This window comes from Notothenia rossii (genome assembly GCF_949606895.1).
Source record: "Notothenia rossii genome assembly, chromosome: 8".
NCBI lineage: Eukaryota > Metazoa > Chordata > Actinopteri > Perciformes > Nototheniidae > Notothenia > Notothenia rossii.
Window position 1 is genome coordinate 11,473,398 of NC_136906.1, and position 6,563 is coordinate 11,479,960.

Consider the following 6,563-nt stretch of genomic DNA (forward strand, 5'->3'; position numbering starts at 1 on the left):
GTTTTTAACATAACATACTGTTAAAAGAGGACAATGTTCAATCAGATAGGAGGAGTCAATGCAAAACCCAGATGTCTCCCCCTCTACTTATGTGACTGCAGAGAGGAGGACAGAGGACATAGGACACACAGTTTAACATGATGGACTATAGGACAGGACTGCTGCTGCTCACTGTCTGCTGGGCAGGTCAACATCTTTACTGATCTGTATCTAACACAGCTTCTAATTGTGTCAACAGTTTATTTCACCAGATGTGTTTTTATCCTCTTGACAGGTGTTGATGGTCAGACTCTGACAGAATCTGATCCAGTGACTAAAAGGCCTGGAGAATCTCACAGATTGACCTGTACAGCCTCTGGATTCACATTCAGTGACCACAGCATGCACTGGGTCAGACAGGCTCCTGGAAAAGGACTCGAGTGGATCGCTTTAATCTACTATGATGGTAGCAAACAGTTCTACTCCGAGTCAGTGAAAGGCCGGTTCACCATCTCCAGAGACAACACCAGACAGCAGGTGTATCTGCAGATGAGCAGTCTGACGGCTGTAGACTCTGCTGTTTATTACTGTGCTCGACACACACAGTGACTGAAGCTGGTTGAGCAGCTGTACAAAAACCTACAGACCTCATCCTTATCTTAGTTAGACTCTCTTATCAGGTTGTACAGGTCAGAGTATGGAGTCTATTCCTTCCTCTTCAGTAGTGAAGAGGCCTGGGGAGACTCTCAGTCTCTCCTGCAGGGGATCTGGCTTCACATTTAGTTGCTGTGTTCAGATCTGGGTCAGACAACCTGCTGGAAAACCTCTGGAATTGATCGGGAGCGGCTTCTCTTCGGCTAGTAGCAACAAATATGCCAGCAGTGTGGAGGGACGTGAAACCAGTCGAGATGATAGCAACAGCATGGTGCATCGGAGGCTGTCTAACTTAAAGCCAGAGGACTCTGCTGTGTATTACTACACCAGAGACACACACTGGTTAAAGGAAGCACAGAGGCTTTACAAAAACCTCTAACTATTTATTATCACTAGTACCAACAGGTGGCAGTAAATGATAAAAAGTCAGATGACAATAAGGAGAAAAATACAGCTTTTCTAAACACACTATGAAAGCAACAGCTGATGTGGAATTTCACTTCCCCTTTTTTAGATATACATTTTACTTCAGGCATTCTTGCAACAATATTGTCCCATTATTTTATTTTTAACAGAAAGTATCGAGAATGGATTTATGCATGATGTATCCAGTATGTGGGTTAGGGTTTTGCTGAGCAGAATAAATGATTACATCTTATTTAACTTTAAATAAAAGTTAGTGATAAGTCACTTATTATCCTTATTCAGTAATTGTCCAAGTACAAGTCCAAAAGACAACTCTTGACAGGACAGTCCGTCCCTCTTTTATAGCCTGTCAGTGTCCCTCTCTATGCAAAGTGAACTTCCTCACAGTCTGCTATAAAGACTTGATATCATGCTGTCAGCTGCAGCAGAAGAAGAGAAGCTCCATCAGGTCACCTTCAACACCAACCATGTTCTCTGTAGCTCTGCTGCTGCTGCTGGCTGCTGGATCCTGTGAGTCTCACTGAGGCAGAGACACTGACAGAACGCTCACACTGACTGCTCACTGTTATTAACCTCGCTCACTATTCAACATGTTTCCCTCCACAGGTGTGAAGTGTGAGCAGTTGATACAGCCAGCCTCTTTGACTGTGCAGCCAGGTCAACATCTGACCATCACCTGTCAGGTTTCTTATTCTCTTAGCAGCTACCTCACAGCCTGGATCAGACAGCCTGCAGGGAAAGGACTGGAGTGGATCGGTAGCAAATACACCGGAGCTTCATACTATAAAGATTCACTGAAGAGCAAGTTCAGTATCGACTTAGACTCTTCCAGCAAAACAGTGACTCTGAACGGACAGAGCATGCAGCCTGGAGACTCTGCTGTGTATTACTGTGCCAGAGACACACTGTGACACACACCATCAGTAGAGCTGAACAAAAACCCCTCAGAGCCTGAACACTTGTAACATGAAGCCACCAGAGGAGGAGCCCTCAGACCAGAAATGATCTCAACACCAGCTCACTGTGCATCATCAGTTTAAACATTTAGAGGTTATAGTCACTGATACATTACTGTATGTATTCCCAGAATAAAAAAATGAATAACTCTTTCAATTGTTAAACATCAGCCTTTTCAAGTATCCAGTATTACATATTTTCAGTAATTTTTTGCTCTAAATTTACGAGACAAAACACAACAAAAAATTGTTGGATGTCAGATTTTCTTTTTTCTAAAACAAATGCATTCCTTTCTGTTCTTTATTAGATACAAAATGTCATTTTTGATTAAAAATATAAATGTTGCGATGTAGATAAAAAGTGATAAAAAGTGATTTATTTACTAAATTAACTCAAAGCATTTTTGAATGACAATAATGTTAATACCTTTATTTCAATCAAAAGTAAATAAAATCCATTATTTGTTTTTCTTCTGAAAAATCTGAATTACCTACAAATATTTAAATGTTACAAAGTGACTTATAGCCCACTAAGAAATGTTTACCAATTTAAAATGTAAGAGATAATGTTTTTAACATAAAACACTGTTAAAAGAGGACAATGTTCAATCTGAAAGGAGGAGTCAATGCAAAACTCAGATATCTCCCCTCTACTTATGTGACTGCAGAGAGGAGGGCAGAGGACAGAGGACACACAGTTTAACATGATGGACTATAGGACAGGACTGCTGCTGCTCACTGTCTGCTGGGCAGGTCAACATCTTTACTGATCTGTATCTAACAGAGCTTCTAATTGTGTCAACAATTTATTTCACCAGATGTGTTTTTATCCTCTCTACAGGTGTTGATGGTCAGACTCTGACAGAATCTGATTCAGTGACTAAAAGGCCTGGAGAATCTCACAGATTGACCTGTACAGCCTCTGGATACACATTCAGTAGCTACGGCATGGCCTGGGTCAGACAGGCTCCTGGGAAAGGACTGGAGTGGATCGCTTATGTCTGCACATATAGTTCTCCAATCTCTTACTCTCAGTCGGTCCAGGGTAGATTCACTATCTCCAGAGATGACTCCAGCAGTAAAGTGTATCTGCAGATGAACAGTCTGAAGGCCGAGGACACAGCAGTGTATTACTGTGCCAGAAGACACACAGTGAGAGACAGTAACAGGAGAGTCGTACAAAAAGTACTTCCTCTATTTACCACCACCCATGAGAGCATTCACTTTATATTGAAATACTGAGTAACTGAATATTGACATCCTATTTTATCTCATTTGAGGCAATGTTTAATTCAGTTGCAAACTAAAGAAATATAGTGAATTCTAAAAGAAAAAAATGTTAAATTGTTTCTTTTGTGCCTCTAACAAAATGTATCACAGATAATATAAAAATGACCCATTTCCAACAACGCCGCTAATTATCTGATTCAGTATGGTTAAATACTGCTGCTATCAGCTGGATCAGACAAGCTGAAGGAAAAGGACTGGAGTGGGTTGCCCACATTTCTGCTCCGAGTGGAGCCAGTAAATATGATTCCACGTCAGTCCAGAATCGCTTCACCATTTCCAGAGACAACAACGTGGACCAGGTGTATCTTCAGATGAACAGTCTGACGTCTGAAGACTCTGCTGTTTATTATTGTGCTCGACAGACACAGTGATACAGGAAGCCACAGCGCTGTATAAAAACAACTGCAGTTGTCGGTGGCATTAACCAATAGAGAGTGCAAGTCATTTTCCAGCTTGAATCAGGATATCTTATACACAAGATGAAAATACTTCCCCATACAATGCTTCTGTCACAAGACGTCTTTAGTGTTCAAAAAAGAGTCAGGGTCAAAGGTTAACGCAAGAGGGTGACACTGGTGGAAGTCCCCAGTGAAGCTATGCAAAAACCTTGAAGATTTTGTTTTTAACAATGTCTCACGGGGTACAGCAGAAAGTTTAAAATATGATGGCAGTAAGAGCCAGGAGGGGAAAAAAAACCCTCCAAATGTAGATTATTTTGTGTTTTGTACTTTCTCTGTGTTATAAGAAAACATAAATATGATGATTTTGTTTGAAATATTAATCACAATACTGAAACATTATTTTGAGACTTCATAGCTGGGTATTTTTTTTATAATACCGTAGGCTCCTTAAACATTTGAGTGATCAAAATGGCGTAGAGATCCCCCAATGTCTTTTCTCAGTCCTCAACATGTGATAACTACACTCTAAAAAGAAATACACCGGCTTTACTTAAATAAATTGAGTTAACAATTTGCTTTGAGCTTATTAAGTATTTCCAATTTGATCGATTATTAAGTTAATCCAAGTACCCATTTATAATCTCATTAACTCAATTAGTTCAGTACTCCAAACACAATTGCTTTCACCTTTAAAATCTAAATTAAGTTGAACCAACTTAATTTTAATTGTAAAGATGGAGTAATATTAAGTTGCATTTTGTTTAATTTAAGCTCTTGTAATTTATTTATTTAAGTTCATACTTCTCAAAAATGTCCATGCAAATTGTTACCTTAATTTATTTGAGTATTATAAACTAATTTCTTTGAGTCAAAAATAATAAATTTAAGTTCCACTTTTTAACAGTTTATTTTAAAATGTTCATTACACAATGACCCTTTTATAACGAATGTTCTCAATCATGAAATAAAAGTAAATACAAACATTTAAATAAAGGCATGAACCTGCTTCAACGTTTTTAACATCTCTTTTGGGTAGTTTAGGTTAAGTGTGTATATTAGCCCCATCAGCATCGCACAGGCTCTTGTCGCATCCAAGATTTGAAGGACTTCTGTTCCTTCAATCACTATTCTTCCATCTGCACCCCTAGCTGGTCAAGACAGTCTTCAGCACCTCATTACTAACTTCCACTTCACCATCCTGGAATAAGTAGATTAGAAAAAATACATTTCAGTGTTTTTGGTGCAATCAGATTTGAAAACATTGCATTGTGTTTTACAAGTTACAGTAGGATTTAAGCATCGTCTTTACTTACTTAAATTTTCCTTGAAGAGATCCTCCTTTTCACGAAGACGCACCACCAAGCAACGGATAGCAACCTTTTTTATTATTTCCACCAAATCATCCTTAAAGGTGGGGTAGGTAATTTTGGAGAAACCAGCTCGAGTGCGCTAAAATTTGAAAATACAAAGCCGGGAAAAAATCTGGCACTTCCTTACAGAGCCCCTCCTCCAACACACACAAACGTGCACATGACCAATGAGGGCACGAGATAAGTTTGTGCACAGATGGAAGGCTGACAGGCAGGTAGGCCATCCAGTTATTTTAGCCGGGCCGGTTCAGAGGATTGGTTGTGCTTTTTAAAGTACTACGGCTTCCACAGATGAAGTTTTTTTATGGATTTTTTGTCAAAGCACTTCAGATATTCATTGCTATCGGGATGTTAAGAGCATTCCATGGAATATAACAAAAAGTGTATCTCAAGCCGGTTTCTCAAACTTACCTACCCCACCTTTAAAAGGAGAAGATTTTAATGTTGAGAAAGAAAAACAAAGGCTTTTTTTGCAAAAACTGAACTTGCTGGGCAAGAAAAAAAAAAAGTACAGTTTATACATAAATACAAATATATATGTATACTGTATTACAAATGATGAACTTTGACTGCAACTGTGAAACGGAGGATACAAACAGCTAGCTAATCAGTACTATGCATGCTACAGTAGCTTAAAACAAGTAGCTAATGACTACCTTACAGCTTGTGTTACGGCCCGTCCACACTACAGCTTCAACAGCTTCAAAAACGGTTTCCAACGCGTCTGCCCATTCACTTTGAATGGGGTGACGTCACGTTGCCTCGCTTTTCGCCGAACTGAATTGTGGGTAGCAGAGCGGAGTTTTCCTGGCGTTTCAGGCTGCAAAAGTTGAGCAATGTTCAACTTTTGAAGCTTCTGAAGTTTTTGGTGGAAGCGTCAGCCAATCAAATCATATGCCAGTACAAGCTCTAGCCAATCAAACCGCTGCTTGTGTGTCAGGGGCAGGAGATTCATGTGATCGGTTGTTGGTCGAGCTTCAGACACGCCCGCCGGCAAGCTTTTTTTGAAGCTGTAGTGTGGACGGGCGTACTTGCCACTCGGGAGCATTTCAAAATGCAAAATTGCCGGAGCTGTTAGATTAACATTAACATGCTTATTGTAGTTGTAAGTGCACTGACTTGCGGCCTGTAGTACCGTCCTTGATGGAGCATATGTGTGGGCTGGACCTGTATTTTACAGGAAAGGAGTGAGCAGTTGTCGATTCTTGTTCTGTTTTCTGTGAATATCTGCCTCACCCTCTCAGACTTTGAGTTGCGCGCGCTACTAAAGAGACGTGTTACCATGGAAACCAAACAATGGTGTAGCTGTATTAAAGTCAGAGTGGAAACAGTCGTGTGTAAATCTGATTTTGTCAGAAATCGGGAGAAATGCGGGAGAAATATGACCCCGGGAGGAAACCGGGAGAGGGCAATGAAATCGGGAGTCTCCCGCGAAAATCGGGAGGGTTGACAAGTATGACTGTAAGCAGCTGTTGTAAACTGAACAA

General features: G+C 40.1%; 1 long non-coding RNA gene across 1 annotated transcript; it reads right to left on the minus strand.

Annotated features, from left to right (window-relative positions):
• Positions 1 to 4,594: 4,594 nt before the first annotated feature.
• On the minus strand, positions 4,595 to 5,756 carry LOC307017153. Its single transcript, XR_013802040.1, has 2 exons — positions 5,020 to 5,756; positions 4,595 to 4,904 (listed from the first exon to the last, which is right to left on the minus strand). It is a non-coding gene; the product is annotated as an uncharacterized lncRNA (long non-coding RNA).
• Between the last annotated feature and the right edge of the window lie 807 nt (positions 5,757 to 6,563).